The sequence below is a fragment of the Phalangium opilio genome, unplaced genomic scaffold (genome assembly GCF_054372755.1).
Source record: "Phalangium opilio isolate 3A_F unplaced genomic scaffold, DU_Popi_V2 ptg007730c_1, whole genome shotgun sequence".
NCBI lineage: Eukaryota > Metazoa > Arthropoda > Arachnida > Opiliones > Phalangiidae > Phalangium > Phalangium opilio.
In genome coordinates this window covers 170,062-185,000 of record NW_028324266.1, presented here as the reverse complement: position 1 = coordinate 185,000, position 14,939 = coordinate 170,062, and the positions used below count along the sequence as shown (strand labels likewise).

At 38.2% G+C, this 14,939-nt stretch overlaps 26 non-coding genes and 31 pseudogenes across 26 annotated transcripts; all 57 read left to right on the top strand.

Moving 5' to 3' along the window:
• The first annotated feature begins 137 nt into the window (after positions 1-137).
• Positions 138-255, top strand: LOC149581468 (5S ribosomal RNA; annotated as a pseudogene).
• Positions 256-392: 137 nt separating this feature from the next.
• LOC149581467 (5S ribosomal RNA) lies at positions 393-510 on the top strand (annotated as a pseudogene).
• Positions 511-647: 137 nt separating this feature from the next.
• Positions 648-750, top strand: LOC149581466 (5S ribosomal RNA; annotated as a pseudogene).
• Positions 751-871: 121 nt separating this feature from the next.
• Positions 872-990, top strand: LOC149581465 (5S ribosomal RNA). The gene has a single exon (XR_016380768.1). It is a non-coding gene; the product is annotated as a 5S ribosomal RNA (ribosomal RNA).
• Positions 991-1,127: 137 nt separating this feature from the next.
• On the top strand, positions 1,128-1,246 carry LOC149581464 (5S ribosomal RNA). Its single transcript, XR_016381020.1, has one exon. It is a non-coding gene; the product is annotated as a 5S ribosomal RNA (ribosomal RNA).
• A 137-nt stretch (positions 1,247-1,383) lies between these two features.
• LOC149581463 (5S ribosomal RNA) lies at positions 1,384-1,502 on the top strand. Its single transcript, XR_016381050.1, has one exon. It is a non-coding gene; the product is annotated as a 5S ribosomal RNA (ribosomal RNA).
• A 137-nt stretch (positions 1,503-1,639) lies between these two features.
• Positions 1,640-1,758, top strand: LOC149581462 (5S ribosomal RNA). Its single transcript, XR_016381053.1, has one exon. It is a non-coding gene; the product is annotated as a 5S ribosomal RNA (ribosomal RNA).
• A 136-nt stretch (positions 1,759-1,894) lies between these two features.
• Positions 1,895-1,997, top strand: LOC149581461 (5S ribosomal RNA; annotated as a pseudogene).
• A 121-nt stretch (positions 1,998-2,118) lies between these two features.
• On the top strand, positions 2,119-2,237 carry LOC149581460 (5S ribosomal RNA). The gene has a single exon (XR_016381019.1). It is a non-coding gene; the product is annotated as a 5S ribosomal RNA (ribosomal RNA).
• Positions 2,238-2,374: 137 nt separating this feature from the next.
• Positions 2,375-2,493, top strand: LOC149581459 (5S ribosomal RNA). The gene has a single exon (XR_016380853.1). It is a non-coding gene; the product is annotated as a 5S ribosomal RNA (ribosomal RNA).
• A 137-nt stretch (positions 2,494-2,630) lies between these two features.
• On the top strand, positions 2,631-2,749 carry LOC149581458 (5S ribosomal RNA). The gene has a single exon (XR_016381122.1). It is a non-coding gene; the product is annotated as a 5S ribosomal RNA (ribosomal RNA).
• A 136-nt stretch (positions 2,750-2,885) lies between these two features.
• LOC149581457 (5S ribosomal RNA) lies at positions 2,886-3,004 on the top strand. Its single transcript, XR_016380909.1, has one exon. It is a non-coding gene; the product is annotated as a 5S ribosomal RNA (ribosomal RNA).
• Positions 3,005-3,141: 137 nt separating this feature from the next.
• Positions 3,142-3,244, top strand: LOC149581456 (5S ribosomal RNA; annotated as a pseudogene).
• A 121-nt stretch (positions 3,245-3,365) lies between these two features.
• Positions 3,366-3,484, top strand: LOC149581455 (5S ribosomal RNA; annotated as a pseudogene).
• A 137-nt stretch (positions 3,485-3,621) lies between these two features.
• Positions 3,622-3,740, top strand: LOC149581454 (5S ribosomal RNA). The gene has a single exon (XR_016381018.1). It is a non-coding gene; the product is annotated as a 5S ribosomal RNA (ribosomal RNA).
• Positions 3,741-3,877: 137 nt separating this feature from the next.
• Positions 3,878-3,996, top strand: LOC149581453 (5S ribosomal RNA). Its single transcript, XR_016380767.1, has one exon. It is a non-coding gene; the product is annotated as a 5S ribosomal RNA (ribosomal RNA).
• A 137-nt stretch (positions 3,997-4,133) lies between these two features.
• LOC149581452 (5S ribosomal RNA) lies at positions 4,134-4,236 on the top strand (annotated as a pseudogene).
• Positions 4,237-4,357: 121 nt separating this feature from the next.
• LOC149581451 (5S ribosomal RNA) lies at positions 4,358-4,476 on the top strand (annotated as a pseudogene).
• A 137-nt stretch (positions 4,477-4,613) lies between these two features.
• LOC149581450 (5S ribosomal RNA) lies at positions 4,614-4,732 on the top strand. The gene has a single exon (XR_016381017.1). It is a non-coding gene; the product is annotated as a 5S ribosomal RNA (ribosomal RNA).
• A 137-nt stretch (positions 4,733-4,869) lies between these two features.
• LOC149581449 (5S ribosomal RNA) lies at positions 4,870-4,988 on the top strand. Its single transcript, XR_016380765.1, has one exon. It is a non-coding gene; the product is annotated as a 5S ribosomal RNA (ribosomal RNA).
• A 137-nt stretch (positions 4,989-5,125) lies between these two features.
• LOC149581448 (5S ribosomal RNA) lies at positions 5,126-5,244 on the top strand. The gene has a single exon (XR_016380852.1). It is a non-coding gene; the product is annotated as a 5S ribosomal RNA (ribosomal RNA).
• Positions 5,245-5,380: 136 nt separating this feature from the next.
• Positions 5,381-5,499, top strand: LOC149581447 (5S ribosomal RNA). The gene has a single exon (XR_016380908.1). It is a non-coding gene; the product is annotated as a 5S ribosomal RNA (ribosomal RNA).
• A 137-nt stretch (positions 5,500-5,636) lies between these two features.
• Positions 5,637-5,739, top strand: LOC149581446 (5S ribosomal RNA; annotated as a pseudogene).
• Positions 5,740-5,860: 121 nt separating this feature from the next.
• Positions 5,861-5,979, top strand: LOC149581445 (5S ribosomal RNA; annotated as a pseudogene).
• Positions 5,980-6,116: 137 nt separating this feature from the next.
• Positions 6,117-6,235, top strand: LOC149581444 (5S ribosomal RNA). Its single transcript, XR_016381016.1, has one exon. It is a non-coding gene; the product is annotated as a 5S ribosomal RNA (ribosomal RNA).
• Positions 6,236-6,372: 137 nt separating this feature from the next.
• Positions 6,373-6,491, top strand: LOC149581443 (5S ribosomal RNA). Its single transcript, XR_016380851.1, has one exon. It is a non-coding gene; the product is annotated as a 5S ribosomal RNA (ribosomal RNA).
• Positions 6,492-6,628: 137 nt separating this feature from the next.
• LOC149581442 (5S ribosomal RNA) lies at positions 6,629-6,747 on the top strand. The gene has a single exon (XR_016381121.1). It is a non-coding gene; the product is annotated as a 5S ribosomal RNA (ribosomal RNA).
• Positions 6,748-6,884: 137 nt separating this feature from the next.
• On the top strand, positions 6,885-7,003 carry LOC149581441 (5S ribosomal RNA). The gene has a single exon (XR_016381142.1). It is a non-coding gene; the product is annotated as a 5S ribosomal RNA (ribosomal RNA).
• A 136-nt stretch (positions 7,004-7,139) lies between these two features.
• LOC149581440 (5S ribosomal RNA) lies at positions 7,140-7,258 on the top strand. The gene has a single exon (XR_016380764.1). It is a non-coding gene; the product is annotated as a 5S ribosomal RNA (ribosomal RNA).
• A 137-nt stretch (positions 7,259-7,395) lies between these two features.
• Positions 7,396-7,514, top strand: LOC149581439 (5S ribosomal RNA; annotated as a pseudogene).
• A 136-nt stretch (positions 7,515-7,650) lies between these two features.
• On the top strand, positions 7,651-7,769 carry LOC149581438 (5S ribosomal RNA; annotated as a pseudogene).
• A 137-nt stretch (positions 7,770-7,906) lies between these two features.
• LOC149581437 (5S ribosomal RNA) lies at positions 7,907-8,009 on the top strand (annotated as a pseudogene).
• Positions 8,010-8,131: 122 nt separating this feature from the next.
• LOC149581436 (5S ribosomal RNA) lies at positions 8,132-8,250 on the top strand. The gene has a single exon (XR_016380850.1). It is a non-coding gene; the product is annotated as a 5S ribosomal RNA (ribosomal RNA).
• A 362-nt stretch (positions 8,251-8,612) lies between these two features.
• On the top strand, positions 8,613-8,731 carry LOC149581435 (5S ribosomal RNA; annotated as a pseudogene).
• Positions 8,732-8,867: 136 nt separating this feature from the next.
• Positions 8,868-8,986, top strand: LOC149581434 (5S ribosomal RNA; annotated as a pseudogene).
• Positions 8,987-9,123: 137 nt separating this feature from the next.
• Positions 9,124-9,242, top strand: LOC149581433 (5S ribosomal RNA). Its single transcript, XR_016381120.1, has one exon. It is a non-coding gene; the product is annotated as a 5S ribosomal RNA (ribosomal RNA).
• A 137-nt stretch (positions 9,243-9,379) lies between these two features.
• LOC149581432 (5S ribosomal RNA) lies at positions 9,380-9,482 on the top strand (annotated as a pseudogene).
• A 122-nt stretch (positions 9,483-9,604) lies between these two features.
• Positions 9,605-9,723, top strand: LOC149581431 (5S ribosomal RNA; annotated as a pseudogene).
• A 137-nt stretch (positions 9,724-9,860) lies between these two features.
• On the top strand, positions 9,861-9,979 carry LOC149581430 (5S ribosomal RNA). The gene has a single exon (XR_016380973.1). It is a non-coding gene; the product is annotated as a 5S ribosomal RNA (ribosomal RNA).
• A 136-nt stretch (positions 9,980-10,115) lies between these two features.
• LOC149581429 (5S ribosomal RNA) lies at positions 10,116-10,234 on the top strand (annotated as a pseudogene).
• A 362-nt stretch (positions 10,235-10,596) lies between these two features.
• Positions 10,597-10,715, top strand: LOC149581428 (5S ribosomal RNA; annotated as a pseudogene).
• Positions 10,716-10,851: 136 nt separating this feature from the next.
• On the top strand, positions 10,852-10,970 carry LOC149581427 (5S ribosomal RNA; annotated as a pseudogene).
• Positions 10,971-11,107: 137 nt separating this feature from the next.
• LOC149581426 (5S ribosomal RNA) lies at positions 11,108-11,210 on the top strand (annotated as a pseudogene).
• A 122-nt stretch (positions 11,211-11,332) lies between these two features.
• On the top strand, positions 11,333-11,451 carry LOC149581425 (5S ribosomal RNA; annotated as a pseudogene).
• A 136-nt stretch (positions 11,452-11,587) lies between these two features.
• LOC149581424 (5S ribosomal RNA) lies at positions 11,588-11,706 on the top strand (annotated as a pseudogene).
• Positions 11,707-11,843: 137 nt separating this feature from the next.
• On the top strand, positions 11,844-11,946 carry LOC149581423 (5S ribosomal RNA; annotated as a pseudogene).
• Positions 11,947-12,068: 122 nt separating this feature from the next.
• Positions 12,069-12,187, top strand: LOC149581422 (5S ribosomal RNA; annotated as a pseudogene).
• Positions 12,188-12,547: 360 nt separating this feature from the next.
• LOC149581421 (5S ribosomal RNA) lies at positions 12,548-12,650 on the top strand (annotated as a pseudogene).
• Positions 12,651-12,772: 122 nt separating this feature from the next.
• On the top strand, positions 12,773-12,891 carry LOC149581420 (5S ribosomal RNA; annotated as a pseudogene).
• A 137-nt stretch (positions 12,892-13,028) lies between these two features.
• Positions 13,029-13,147, top strand: LOC149581419 (5S ribosomal RNA). The gene has a single exon (XR_016380996.1). It is a non-coding gene; the product is annotated as a 5S ribosomal RNA (ribosomal RNA).
• A 137-nt stretch (positions 13,148-13,284) lies between these two features.
• Positions 13,285-13,403, top strand: LOC149581418 (5S ribosomal RNA). Its single transcript, XR_016381085.1, has one exon. It is a non-coding gene; the product is annotated as a 5S ribosomal RNA (ribosomal RNA).
• Positions 13,404-13,539: 136 nt separating this feature from the next.
• On the top strand, positions 13,540-13,658 carry LOC149581417 (5S ribosomal RNA; annotated as a pseudogene).
• Positions 13,659-13,795: 137 nt separating this feature from the next.
• Positions 13,796-13,914, top strand: LOC149581416 (5S ribosomal RNA; annotated as a pseudogene).
• Positions 13,915-14,046: 132 nt separating this feature from the next.
• On the top strand, positions 14,047-14,165 carry LOC149581415 (5S ribosomal RNA; annotated as a pseudogene).
• Positions 14,166-14,302: 137 nt separating this feature from the next.
• LOC149581414 (5S ribosomal RNA) lies at positions 14,303-14,421 on the top strand. Its single transcript, XR_016380995.1, has one exon. It is a non-coding gene; the product is annotated as a 5S ribosomal RNA (ribosomal RNA).
• A 137-nt stretch (positions 14,422-14,558) lies between these two features.
• Positions 14,559-14,677, top strand: LOC149581413 (5S ribosomal RNA). The gene has a single exon (XR_016381084.1). It is a non-coding gene; the product is annotated as a 5S ribosomal RNA (ribosomal RNA).
• A 136-nt stretch (positions 14,678-14,813) lies between these two features.
• Positions 14,814-14,932, top strand: LOC149581412 (5S ribosomal RNA; annotated as a pseudogene).
• Positions 14,933-14,939: the final 7 nt, after the last annotated feature.

Sequence of the window (14,939 nt, the reverse complement as noted above, 5' to 3'; positions counted from 1 at the left end):
TTTTCACTTTTTTTTCCTCTTTTAAATTCCTATAGATATGAAAAAAGCAAACATATTTTCTTTTTGTTATTGTTTTAAAAAGATGAAGGTCAATTTGTCTCACTTAATTTAAATTCGAATTATTATCTAGCACTCTCGGCAACGGCCATATCACGCTGAAAACACCGGTTCTCGTCGGATCACCGAAGTTCAGCAGCGTCGAGCGCAGTCAGTACTTGGGAGGGAGACCACTTAGGACACTGCGTGCCGTTGGCTTTTTCACTTTTTTTTCCTCTTATAAATTCCAATAGATATGAAAAAAGCAAACATATTTTCTTTTTGTTATTGTTTTAAAAAGATGAAGGTTAATTTGTCTCACTTAATTTACATTCGAATTATTATTTAGCACTCTCGGCAACGGCCATATCACGCTGAAAACACCGGTTCTCGTCGGATCACCGAAGTTAAGCAGCGTCGAGCGCAGTCAGTACTTGGGAGGGAGACCACTTAGGACACTGCGTGCCGTTGGCTTTTTCACTTTTTTTTCCTCTTTTAAATTCCAATAGATATGAAAACAGCAAACATATTTTCTTTTTGTTATTGTTTTAAAAAGATGATGGTTAATTTGTCTCACTTAATTGAAATTCGAATTATTATCTTGCACTCTCGGCAACGGCCATATCACGCTGAAAACACTGGTTCTCGTCCGATCACCGAAGTTAAGCAGCGTCGAGCGCAGTCAGTACTTGGAAACTTTGCGTGCCGTTGGCATTTTCACTTTTATTTCGTCTTTTAAATTCCATCAGATATGAAAAAAGCAAACATATCTTCTTTTTCTTATTGATTTATAAAGATGAAGGTTATTAAAATCAAATTATTATCTAGCATTCTCGGCAACGGCCATATCACGCTGAAAACACCGGTTCTCGTCCGATCACCGAAGTTAAGCAGCGTCGAGCGCAGTCAGTACTTGGGAGGGAGACCACTTAGGAACACTGCGTGCCGTTGGCTTTTTCACTTTTTTTTCCTCTTTTAAATTCCAATAGATATGAAAAAAGCAAACATATTTTCTTTTTGTTATTGTTTTAAAAAGATGAAGGTTAATTTGCCTCACTTAATTTAAATTCGAATTATTAAATAGCACTCTCGGCAACGGCCATATCACGCTGAAAACCCCGGTTCTCGTCCGATCACCGAAGTTAAGCAGCGTCGAGCGCAGTCAGTACTTGGGAGGGAGACCACTTAGGAACACTGCGTGCCGTTGGCTTTTTCACTTTTTTTTCCTCTTATAAATTCCAATAGATATGAAAAAAGCAAACATATTTTCTTTTTGTTATTGTTTTAAAAAGATGATGGTTAATTTGTCTCACTTAATTTAAATTCGAATTATTATCTTGCACTCTCGGCAACGGCCATATCACGCTGAAAACACCGGTTCTCGTCCGATCACCGAAGTTAAGCAGCGTCGAGCGCAGTCAGTACTTGGGAGGGAGACCACTTAGGAACAATGCGTGCTGTTGGCTTTTTCACTTTTTTTTCCTCTTTTAAATTCCAATAGATATGAAAAAAGCAAACATATTTTATTTTTGTTATTGTTTTAAAAAGATGATGGTTAATTTGTCTCACTTAATTTAAATTCGAATTATTATCTAGCACTCTCGGCAACGGCCATATCACGCTGAAAACACCGGTTCTCGTCCGAACACCGAAGTTAAGAAGCGTCGAGCGCAGTCAGTACTTGGGAGGGAGACCACTTAGGAACACTGCGTGCCGTTGGCTTTTTCACTTTTTTTCCTCTTTTAAATTCCAATAGATATGAAAAAAGCAAACATATTTTCATTTTGTTATTGTTTTAAAAAGATGATGGTTAATTTGTCTCACTTAATTTAAATTCGAATTATTATCTTGCACTCTTGGCAACGGCCATATCACGCTGAAAACACCGGTTCTCGTCCGATCACCGAAGTTAAGCAGCGTCGAGCGCAGTCAGTACTTGGAAACTTTGCGTGCCGTTGGCATTTTCACTTTTATTTCGTCTTTTAAATTCCATCAGATATGAAAAAAGCAAACATATCTTCTTTTTCTTATTGATTTATAAAGATGAAGGTTATTAAATTCAAATTATTATCTAGCACTATCGGCAACGGCCATATCACGCTGAAAACCCCGGTTCTCGTCCGATCACCGAAGTTAAGCAGCGTCGAGCGCAGTCAGTACTTGGGAGGGAGACCACTTAGGAACACTGCGTGCCGTTGGCTTTTTCACTTTTTTTTCCTCTTATAAATTCCAATAGATATGAAAAAAGCAAACATATTTTCTTTTTGTTATTGTTTTAAAAAGATGATGGTTAATTTGTCTCACTTAATTTAAATTCGAATTATTATCTTGCACTCTCGGCAACGGCCATATCACGCTGAAAACACCGGTTCTCGTCCGATCACCGAAGTTAAGCAGCGTCGAGCGCAGTCAGTACTTGGGAGGGAGACCACTTAGGAACACTGCGTGCTGTTGGCTTTTTCACTTTTTTTTCCTCTTTTAAATTCCAATAGATATGAAAAAAGCAAACATATTTTATTTTTGTTATTGTTTTAAAAAGATGATGGTTAATTTGTCTCACTTAATTTAAATTCGAATTATTATCTAGCACTCTCGGCAACGGCCATATCACGCTGAAAACACCGGTTCTCGTCCGATCACCGAAGTTAAGAAGCGTCGAGCGCAGTCAGTACTTGGGAGGGAGACCACTTAGGAACACTGCGTGCCGTTGGCTTTTTCACTTTTTTTCCTCTTTTAAATTCCAATAGATATGAAAAAAGCAAACATATTTTCATTTTGTTATTGTTTTAAAAAGATGAAGGTCAATTTGTCTCACTTAATTTAAATTCGAATTATTATCTAGCACTCTCGGCAACGGCCATATCACGCTGAAAACACCGGTTCTCGTCGGATCACCGAAGTTAAGCAGCGTCGAGCGCAGTTAGTACTTGGGAGGGAGACCACTTAGGAACACTGCGTGCCGTTGGCTTTTTCACTTTTTTTTCCTCTTTTAAATTCCAATAGATATGAAAAAAGCAAACATATTTTCTTTTTGTTATTGTTTTAAAAAGATGATGGTTAATTTGTCTCACTTAATTTAAATTCGAATTATTATCTTGCACTCTCGGCAACGGCCATATCACGCTGAAAACACCGGTTCTCGTCCGATCACCGAAGTTAAGCAGCGTCGAGCGCAGTCAGTACTTGGAAACTTTGCGTGCCGTTGGCATTTTCACTTTTATTTCGTCTTTTAAATTCCATCAGATATGAAAAAAGCAAACATATCTTCTTTTTCTTATTGATTTATAAAGATGAAGGTTATTAAATTCAAATTATTATCTAGCACTCTCGGCAACGGCCATATCACGCTGAAAACACCGGTTCTCGTCCGATCACCGAAGTTAAGCAGCGTCGAGCGCAGTCAGTACTTGGGAGGGAGACCACTTAGGAACACTGCGTGCCTTTGGCTTTTTCACTTTTTTTTCCTCTTTTAAATTCCAATAGATATGAAGAAAGCAAACCTATTTTCTTTTTGTTATTGTTTTAAAAAGATGAAGGTTAATTTGTCTCACTTAATTTAAATTCGAATTATTAAATAGCACTCTCGGCAACGGCCATATCACGCTGAAAACCCCGGTTCTCGTCCGATCACCGAAGTTAAGCAGCGTCGAGCGCAGTCAGTACTTGGGAGGGAGACCACTTAGGAACACTGCGTGCCGTTGGCTTTTTCACTTTTTTTTCCTCTTTTAAATTCCAATAGATATGAAAAAAGCAAACATATTTTCTTTTTGTTATTGTTTTAAAAAGATGAAGGTTAATTTGTCTCACTTAATTTAAATTCGAATTATTAAATAGCACTCTCGGCAACGGCCATATCACGCTGAAAACACCGGTTCTCGTCCGATCACCGAAGTTAAGCAGCGTCGAGCGCAGTCAGTACTTGGGAGGGAGACCACTTAGGAACACTGCGTGCCGTTGGCTTTTTCACTTTTTTTTCCTCTTTTAAATTCCAATAGATATGAAAAAAGCAAACATATTTTCTTTTTGTTATTGTTTTAAAAAGATGATGGTTAATTTGTCTCACTTAATTTAAATTCGAATTATTATCTTGCACTCTCGGCAACGGCCATATCACGCTGAAAACACCGGTTCTCGTCCGATCACCGAAGTTAAGCAGCGTCGAGCGCAGTCAGTACTTGGAAACTTTGCGTGCCGTTGGCATTTTCACTTTTATTTCGTCTTTTAAATTCCATCAGATATGAAAAAAGCAAACATATCTTCTTTTTCTTATTGATTTATAAAGATGAAGGTTATTAAATTCAAATTATTATCTAGCACTCTCGGCAACGGCCATATCACGCTGAAAACACCGGTTCTCGTCCGATCACCGAAGTTAAGCAGCGTCGAGCGCAGTCAGTACTTGGGAGGGAGACCACTTAGGAACACTGCGTGCCTTTGGCTTTTTCACTTTTTTTTCCTCTTTTAAATTCCAATAGATATGAAGAAAGCAAACCTATTTTCTTTTTGTTATTGTTTTAAAAAGATGAAGGTTAATTTGTCTCACTTAATTTAAATTCGAATTATTAAATAGCACTCTCGGCAACGGCCATATCACGCTGAAAACCCCGGTTCTCGTCCGATCACCGAAGTTAAGCAGCGTCGAGCGCAGTCAGTACTTGGGAGGGAGACCACTTAGGAACACTGCGTGCCGTTGGCTTTTTCACTTTTTTTTCCTCTTTTAAATTCCAATAGATATGAAAAAAGCAAACATATTTTCTTTTTGTTATTGTTTTAAAAAGATGAAGGTTAATTTGTCTCACTTAATTTAAATTCGAATTATTAAATAGCACTCTCGGCAACGGCCATATCACGCTGAAAACACCGGTTCTCGTCCGATCACCGAAGTTAAGCAGCGTCGAGCGCAGTCAGTACTTGGGAGGGAGACCACTTAGGAACACTGCGTGCCGTTGGCTTTTTCACTTTTTTTTCCTCTTTTAAATTCCAATAGATATGAAAAAAGCAAACATATTTTCTTTTTGTTATTGTTTTAAAAAGATGAAGGTTAATTTGTCTCACTTAATTTAAATTCGAATTATTAAATAGCACTCTCGGCAACGGCCATATCACGCTGAAAACACCGGTTCTCGTCCGATCACCGAAGTTAAGCAGCGTCGAGCGCAGTCAGTACTTGGGAGGGAGACCACTTAGGAACACTGCGTGCTGTTGGCTTTTTCACTTTTTTTCCTCTTTTAAATTCCAATAGATATGAAAAAAGCAAACATATTTTCATTTTGTTATTGTTTTAAAAAGATGAAGGTCAATTTGTCTCACTTAATTTAAATTCGAATTATTATCTAGCACTCTCGGCAACGGCCATATCACGCTGAAAACACCGGTTCTCGTCGGATCACCGAAGTTAAGCAGCGTCGAGCGCAGTTAGTACTTGGGAGGGAGACCACTTAGGAACACTGCGTGCCGTTGGCTTTTTCACTTTTTTTTCCTCTTTTAAATTCCAATAGATATGAAAAAAGCAAACATATTTTCTTTTTGTTATTGTTTTAAAAAGATGATGGTTAATTTGTCTCACTTAATTTAAATTCGAATTATTATCTTGCACTCTCGGCAACGGCCATATCACGCTGAAAACACCGGTTCTCGTCCGATCACCGAAGTTAAGCAGCGTCGAGCGCAGTCAGTACTTGGAAACTTTGCGTGCCGTTGGCATTTTCACTTTTATTTCGTCTTTTAAATTCCATCAGATATGAAAAAAGCAAACATATCTTCTTTTTCTTATTGATTTATAAAGATGAAGGTTATTAAATTCAAATTATTATCTAGCACTCTCGGCAACGGCCATATCACGCTGAAAACACCGGTTCTCGTCCGATCACCGAAGTTAAGCAGCGTCGAGCGCAGTCAGTACTTGGGAGGGAGACCACTTAGGAACACTGCGTGCCTTTGGCTTTTTCACTTTTTTTTCCTCTTTTAAATTCCAATAGATATGAAGAAAGCAAACCTATTTTCTTTTTGTTATTGTTTTAAAAAGATGAAGGTTAATTTGTCTCACTTAATTTAAATTCGAATTATTAAATAGCACTCTCGGCAACGGCCATATCACGCTGAAAACCCCGGTTCTCGTCCGATCACCGAAGTTAAGCAGCGTCGAGCGCAGTCAGTACTTGGGAGGGAGACCACTTAGGAACACTGCGTGCCGTTGGCTTTTTCACTTTTTTTTCCTCTTTTAAATTCCAATAGATATGAAAAAAGCAAACATATTTTCTTTTTGTTATTGTTTTAAAAAGATGAAGGTTAATTTGTCTCACTTAATTTAAATTCGAATTATTAAATAGCACTCTCGGCAACGGCCATATCACGCTGAAAACACCGGTTCTCGTCCGATCACCGAAGTTAAGCAGCGTCGAGCGCAGTCAGTACTTGGGAGGGAGACCACTTAGGAACACTGCGTGCTGTTGGCTTTTTCACTTTTTTTCCCTCTTTTAAATTCCAATAGAAATGAAAAAAGCAAACATATTTTCTTTCTGTTATTGTTTTAAAAAGATGATGGTTAATTTGTCTCACTTAATTTAAATTCGAATTATTTTCTTGCACTCTCGGCAACGGCCATATCACGCTGAAAACACCGGTTCTCGTCCGATCACCGAAGTTAAGAAGCGTCGAGCGCAGTCAGTACTTGGGAGGGAGACCACTTAGGAACACTGCGTGCCGTTGGCTTTTTCACTTTTTTTTCCTCTTTTAAATTCCAATAGATATGAAAAAAGCCAACATATTTTCTTTTTGTTATTGTTTTAAAAAGATGAAGGTAAATTTGTCTCACTTAATTTAAATTCGAATTATTAAATAGCACTCTCGGCAACGGCCATATCACGCTGAAAACACCGGTTCTCGTCCGATCACCGAAGTTAAGCAGCGTCGAGCGCAGTCATTACTTGGGAGGGAGACCACTTAGGAACACTGCGTGCCGTTGGCTTTTTCACTTTTTTTCCTCTTTTAAATTCCAATAGATATGAAAAAAGCAAACATATTTTCTTTTTGTTATTGTTTTAAAAAGATGAAGGTTAATTTGTCTCACTTAATTTAAATTCGAATTATTAAATAGCACTCTCGGCAACGGCCATATCACGCTGAAAACACCGGTTCTCGTCCGATCACCGAAGTTAAGCAGCGTCGAGCGCAGTCAGTACTTGGGAGGGAGACCACTTAGGAACACTGCGTGCCGTTGGCTTTTTCACTTTTTTTTCCTCTTTTAAATTCCAATAGATATGAAAAAAGCCAACATATTTTCTTTTTGTTATTGTTTTAAAAAGATGAAGGTTAATTTGTCTCACTTAATTTAAATTCGAATTAATATCTAGCACGCTCGGCAACGGCCATATCACGCTGAAAACACCGGTTCTCGTCGGATCACCGAAGTTAAGCAGCGTCGAGCGCAGTCAGTACTTGGGAGGGAGACCACTTAGGAACGCTAAGTGCCGTTGGCTTTTTCACTTTTTTTTCCTCTTTTAAATTCCAATAGATATGAAAAAACCAACATATTTTCTTTTTGTTATTGTTTTAAGAAGATGAATATTAATTTGTCTCACTTAATTTAAATTCGAATTATTAAATAGCACTCTCGGCAACGGCCATATAACGCTGAAAACACCAGATCTCGTCAGATCACCGAAGTTAAGCATCGGCGAGCGCAGTCAGTACTTGGGAGGGAGACCACTTAGAAACACTGCGTGCCGTTGGCTTTTTCACTTTTTTTTCCTCTTTTAAATTCCACTAGATATGAAAAAAGCAAACATATTTTCTTTTTGTTATTGTTTTAAAAAGATGATGGTTAATTTGTCTCACTTAATTTAAATTCGAATTATTAAATAGCACTCTCGGCAACGGCCATATCACGCTGAAAACACCGGTTCTCGTCCGATCACCGAAGTTAAGCAGCGTCGAGCGCAGTCAGTACTTGGAAACTTTGCGTGCCGTTGGCTTTTTCACTTTTATTTCCTCTTTTAAATTCCATGAGATATGAAAAAAGCAAACATATCTTCTTTTTATTATTGATTTATAAAGATGAAGGTTTATTAATTTCGAATTATTAAACAGCACTCTCGGCAACGGCCATATCACGCTGAAAACACCGGTTCTCGTCCGATCACCGAAGTTAAGCAGCGTCGAGCGCAGTCAGTACTTGGGAGGGAGACCACTTAGGAACACTGCGTGCTGTTGGCTTTTTCACTTTTTTTTCCTCTTTTAAATTCCAATAGATATGAAAAAAGCAAACATATTTTCTTTTTGTTATTGTATTAAAAAGATGAAGGTAAATTTGTCTCACTTAATTTAAATTCGAATTATTAAATAGCACTCTCGGCAACGGCCATATCACGCTGAAAACACCGGTTCTCGTCCGATCACCGAATTTAAGCAGCGTCGAGCGCAGTCAGTACTTGGAAACTTTGCGTGCCATTGGCTTTTTCACTTTTATTTCCTCTTTTAAATTCCATGAGATATGAAAAAAGCAAACATATCTTCCTTTTCTTATTGATTTATAAAGATGAAGGTTAATTAAATTCAAATTATTAAATAGCACTTTCGGCAACGGCCATATCACGCTAAAAACACCGGTTCTCGTCCGATCACCGAAATTAAGCAGCGTCGAGCGCAGTCAGTACTTGGGAGGGAGACCACTTAGGAACACTGCGTGCCGTTGGCTTTTTCACTTTTTTTTCCTCTTTTAAATTCCAATAGATATGAAAAAAGCAAAATATTTACTTTTTGTTATTGTTTTAAAAAGATGATGGTTAATTTGTCTCACTTAATTTAAATTCGAATTAATATCTAGCACGCTCGGCAACGGCCATATCACGCTGAAAACTCCGGTTCTCGTCGGATCACCGAAGTTAAGCAGCGTCGAGCGCAGTCAGTACTTGGGAGGGAGACCACTTAGGAACGCTAAGTGCCGTTGGCTTTTTCACTTTTTTTTCCTCTTTTAAATTCCAATAGAAATGAAAAAAGCAAACATATTTTCTTTCTGTTATTGTTTTAAAAAGATGATGGTTAATTTGTCTCACTTAATTTAAATTCGAATTATTTTCTTGCACTCTCGGCAACGGCCATATCACGCTGAAAACACCGGTTCTCGTCCGATCACCGAAGTTAAGAAGCGTCGAGCGCAGTCAGTACTTGGGAGGGAGACCACTTAGGAACACTGCGTGCCGTTGGCTTTTTCACTTTTTTTTCCTCTTTTAAATTCCAATAGATATGAAAAAAGCCAACATATTTTCTTTTTGTTATTGTTTTAAAAAGATGAAGGTAAATTTGTCTCACTTAATTTAAATTCGAATTATTAAATAGCACTCTCGGCAACGGCCATATCACGCTGAAAACACCGGTTCTCGTCCGATCACCGAAGTTAAGCAGCGTCGAGCGCAGTCAGTACTTGGAAACTTTGCGTGCCGTTGGCTTTTTCACTTTTATTTCCTCTTTTAAATTCCATGAGATATGAAAAAAGCAAACATATCTTCTTTTTATTATTGATTTATAAAGATGAAGGTTTATTAATTTCGAATTATTAAAAAGCACTCTCGGCAACGGCCATATCACGCTGAAAACACCGGTTCTCGTCCGATAACCGAAGTTAAGCAGCGTCGAGCGCAGTCAGTACTTGGGAGGGAGATCACTTAGGAACACTGCGTGCCGTTGGATTTTTCACTTTTTTTTCCTCTTTTAAATTCCTATAGATATGAAAAAAGCCAACATATTTTCTTTTTGTTATTGTATTAAAAAGATGAAGGTAAATTTGTCTCACTTAATTTAAATTCGAATTATTAAATAGCACTCTCGGCAACGGCCATATCACGCTGAAAACACCGGTTCTCGTCCGATCACCGAAGTTAAGCAGCGTCGAGCGCAGTCAGTACTTATGAGGGAGACCACTTAGGAACACTGCGTGCCGTTGGCTTTTTCACTTTTTTTCCTCTTTTAAATTCCAATAGATATGAAAAAGGCAAACATATTTTCTTTTTGTTATTGTTTTAAAAAGATGAAGGTCAATTTGTCTCACTTAATTTAAATTCGAATTATTATCTGGCACTCTCGGCAACGGCCATATCACGCTGAAAACACCGGTTCTCGTCGGATCACCGAAATTAAGCAGCGTCGAGCGCAGTCAGTACTTGGGAGGGAGACCACTTAGGAACACTGCGTGCCGTTGGCTTTTTCACTTTTTTTTCCTCTTTTAAATTCCAATAGATATGAAAAAAGCCAACATATTTTCTTTTTGTTATTGTTTTAAAAAGATGATGGTTAATTTGTCTCACTTAATTTAAATTCGAATTATTATCTAGCACTCTCGGCAACGGCAATATCACGCTGAAAACACCGGTTCTCGTCCGATCACCGAATTTAAGCAGCGTCGAGCGCAGTCAGTACTTGGAAACTTTGCGTGCCATTGGCTTTTTCACTTTTATTTCCTCTTTTAAATTCCATGAGATATGAAAAAAGCAAACATATCTTCCTTTTCTTATTGATTTATAAAGATGAAGGTTAATTAAATTCAAATTATTAAATAGCACTTTCGGCAACGGCCATATCACGCTAAAAACACCGGTTCTCGTCCGATCAACGAAGTTAAGCAGCGTCGAGCGCAGTCAGTACTTGGGAGGGAGACCACGTAGGAACACTGCGTGCCGTTGGCTTTTTCACTTTTTTTTCCTCTTTTAAATTCCAATAGATATGAAAAAAGCAAACATATTTTCTTTTTGTTATTGTTTAAAAAGATGATGGTTAATTTGTCTCACTTAATTTAAATTCGAATTATTATCTAGCACTCTCGGCAACGGCCATATCACGCTGAAAACACCGGTTCTCGTCCGATCACCGAAGTTAAGCAGCGTCGAGCGCAGTCAGTACTTGGGAGGGAGACCACTTAGGAACATTGCGTGCCGTTTGCTTTTTCACTTTTTTTTCCTCTTTTAAATTCCTATTGATATGAAAAAAGCAAACATATTTTCTTTTTGTTATTGTTTTAAAAAGGTAAAGGTCAATTTGTCTCACTTAATTTAAATTCGAATTATTATCTGGTACTCTCGGCAACGGCCATATCACGCTGAAAACACCGGTTCTCGTCCGATCACCGAAGTTAAGCAGCGTCGAGCGCAGTCAGTACTTGGAAACTTTGAGTGCCGTTGGCTTTTTCACTTTTATTTCCTCTTTTAAATTCCATGAGATATGAAAAAAGCAAACATATCTTCTTTTTCTTATTGATTTATAAAGATGAAGGTTAATTAAATTCAAATTATTAAATAGCACTTTCGGCAACGGCCATATCACGCTAAAAACACCGGTTCTCGTCCGATCAACGAAGTTAAGCAGCGTCGAGCGCAGTCAGTACTTGGGAGGGAGACCACGTAGGAACACTGCGTGCCGTTGGCTTCTTCACTTTTTTTTCCTCTTTTAAATTCCAATAGATATGAAAAAAGCAAACATATTTTCTTTTTGTTATTGTTTAAAAAGATGATGGTTAATTTGTCTCACTTAATTTAAATTCGAATTATTATCTAGCACTCTCGGCAACGGCCATATCACGCTGAAAACACCGGTTCTCGTCCGATCACCGAAGTTAAGCAGCGTCGAGCGCAGTCAGTACTTGGGAGGGAGACCACTTAGGAACATTGCGTGCCGTTTGCTTTTTCACTTTTTTTTCCTCTTTTAAATTCCTATTGATATGAAAAAAGCAAACATATTTTCTTTTTGTTATTGTTTTAAAAAGGTAAAGGTCAATTTGTCTCACTTAATTTAAATTCGAATTATTATCTGGCACTCTCGGCAACGGCCATATCACGCTGAAAACACCGGTTCTCGTCCGATCACCGAAGTTAAGCAGCGTCGAGCGCAGTCAGTACTTGGAAACTTTGAGTGCCGTTGGCTTTTTCACTTTTATTTCCTCTTTTAAATTCCATGAGATATGAAAAAAGCAAACATATCTTCTTTTTCTTATTGATTTATAAAGATGAAGGTTAATTAAATTCAAATTATTAAATAGCACTTTCGGCAACGGCCATATCACGCTAAAAACACCGGTTCTCGTCCGATTTCAGAAGTTAAGCAGCGTCGAGCGCAGTCAGTACTTGGGAGGGAGACCACTTAGGAACACTGCATGCCGTTGGGTTTTTCACTTTTTTTTCCTCTTTTAAATTCCAATAGATATGAAAAAAGCAAACATATTTTCTTTTTGTTATTGTTTTAAAAAGATGATGGTTAATTTGTCTCCTTAATTTAAATACGAATTATTATCTAGCACTCTCGGCAACGGCCATATCACGCTGAAAACACTGGTTCTCGTCCGATCCCCGAAGTTAAGCAGCGTCGAGCGCAATCAGTACTTGGAAACTCTGCGTGCCGTTGGCTTTCAAACATTTATTTCCTCTTTTAAATGCCACCAGATATAAAAAAGCAAACATATCTTCTTTTTGTTATTGTTTTTTAAAGATGAAGGTTAATTAAATTCAAATTATTAAATAGCACTCTCGGCAACGGCCATATCACGCTGACAACACCGGTTCTCGTCCGATCACCGAAGTTAAGCAGCGTCGAGCGCAGTCAGTACTTGGAAACTTTGCGTGCCGTTGGCTTTTTCACTTTTATTTCCTCTTTTAAATTCCATGAGATATGAAAAAAGCAAACATGTCTTCTTTTTCTTATTGATTTATAAAGATGAAGGTTAATTAAATTCAAATTATTAAATAGCAATCTCGGCAACGGCCATATCACTCTAAAAACACCGGTTCTCGTCCGATCACCGAAGTTAAGCAGCGTCGAGCGCAGTCAGTACTTGGGAGGGAGACCACTTAGGAACACTGCGTGCCGTTGGGTTTTTCACTTTTTTTTCCTCTTTTAAATTCCAATAGATATGAAAAAAGCAAACATATTTTCTTTTTGTTATTGTTTTAAAAAGATGAAGGTTAATTTGTCTCACTTAATTTAAATTCGAATTATTATCTGGCACTCTCGGCAACGGCCATATCACGCTGAAAACACCGGTTCTCGTCGGATCACCGAAGTTAAGCAGCGTCGAGCGCAGTCAGTACTTGGGAGGGAGACCACTTAGGAACACTGCGTGCCGTTGGCTTTTTCACTTTTTTTTCCTCTTTTAAATTCCAATAGATATGAAAAAAGCCAACATATTTTCTTGTTGTTATTGTTTTAAAAAGATGATGGTTAATTTGTCTCACTTAATTTAAATTCGAATTATTATCTAGCACTCTCGGCAACGGCCATATCACGCTGAAAACACCGGTTCTCGTCCGATCACCGAAGTTAAGCAGCGTCGAGCGCAGTCAGTACTTGGGAGGGAGACCACTTAGGAACACTGCGTGCCGTTTGCTTTTTCACTTTTTTTCCTCTTTTAAATTCCTATAGATATGAAAAAAGCAAACATATTTTCTTTTTGTTATTGTTTTAAAAAGATGAAGGTTAATTTGTCTCACTTAATTTAAATTCGAATTATTATCTAGCACTCTCGGCAACGGCCATATCACGCTGAAAACACCGGTTCTCGTCGGATCACCGAAGTTAAGCAGCGTCGAGCGCAGTCAGTACTTGGGAGGGAGACCACTTAGGAACGCTAAGTGCCGTTGGCTTTTTCACTTTTTTTTCCTCTTTTAAATTCCAATAGATATGAAAAAAGCCAACATATTTTCTTTTTGTTATTGTTTTAAGAAGATGAATATTAATTTGTCTCACTTAATTTAAATTCGAATTATTAAATAGCACTCTCGGCAACGGCCATATCACGCTGAAAACACCAGATCTCGTCCGATCACCGAAGTTAAGCAGCGTCGAGCGCAGTCAGTACTTGGGAGGGAGACCACTTAGGAACACTGCGTGCCGTTGGCTTTTTCACTTTTTTTCCTCTTTTAAATTCCAATAGATATGAAAAAAGCAAACATATTTTCTTTTTTTATGGTTTTAAAAAGATGGTTAATTTGTCTCACTTAATTTAAATTCGAATTATTAAATAGCACTCTCGGCAACGGCCATATCACGCTGAAAACACCGGTTCTCGTCCGATCACCGAAGTTAAGCAGCGTCGAGCTCAGTCAGTACTTGGGAGGGAGACCACTTACGAACACTGCGTGCCGTTGGCTATTTCACTTTTTTTTCCTCTTTTAATTTCCACTAGAAATGAAAAAAGCAAACATATTTTCTTTTTGTTATTGTTTTAAAAAGATGATGGTTAATTTGTCTCACTTAATTTAAATTCGAATTATTAAATAGCACTCTCGGCAACGGCCATATCACGCTGAAAACACCGGTTCTCGTCGGATCACCGAAGTTAAGCAGCGTCGAGCGCAGTCAGTACTTGGGAGGGAGACCACTTAGGAACACTGCGTGCCGTTGGCTTTTTCACTTTTTTTTCCTCTTTTAAATTCCAATAGATATGAAAAAAGCCAACATATTTTCTTGTTGTTATTGTTTTAAAAAGATGATGGTTAATTTGTCTCACTTAATTTAAATTCGAATTATTATCTAGCACTCTCGGCAACGGCCATATCACGCTGAAAACACCGGTTCTCGTCCGATCACCGAAGTTAAGCAGCGTCGAGCGCAGTCAGTACTTGGGAGGGAGACCACTTAGGAACACTGCGTGCCGTTTGCTTTTTCACTTTTTTTCCTCTTTTAAATTCCTATAGATATGAAAAAAGCAAACATATTTTCTTTTTGTTATTGTTTTAAAAAGATGAAGGTTAATTTGTCTCACTTAATTTAAATTCGAATTATTATCTAGCACTCTCGGCAACGGCCATATCACGCTGAAAACACCGGTTCTCGTCGGATCACCGAAGTTAAGCAGCGTCGAGCGCAGTCAGTACTTGGGAGGGAGACCACTTAGGAACGCTAAGTGCCGTTGGCTTTTTCAC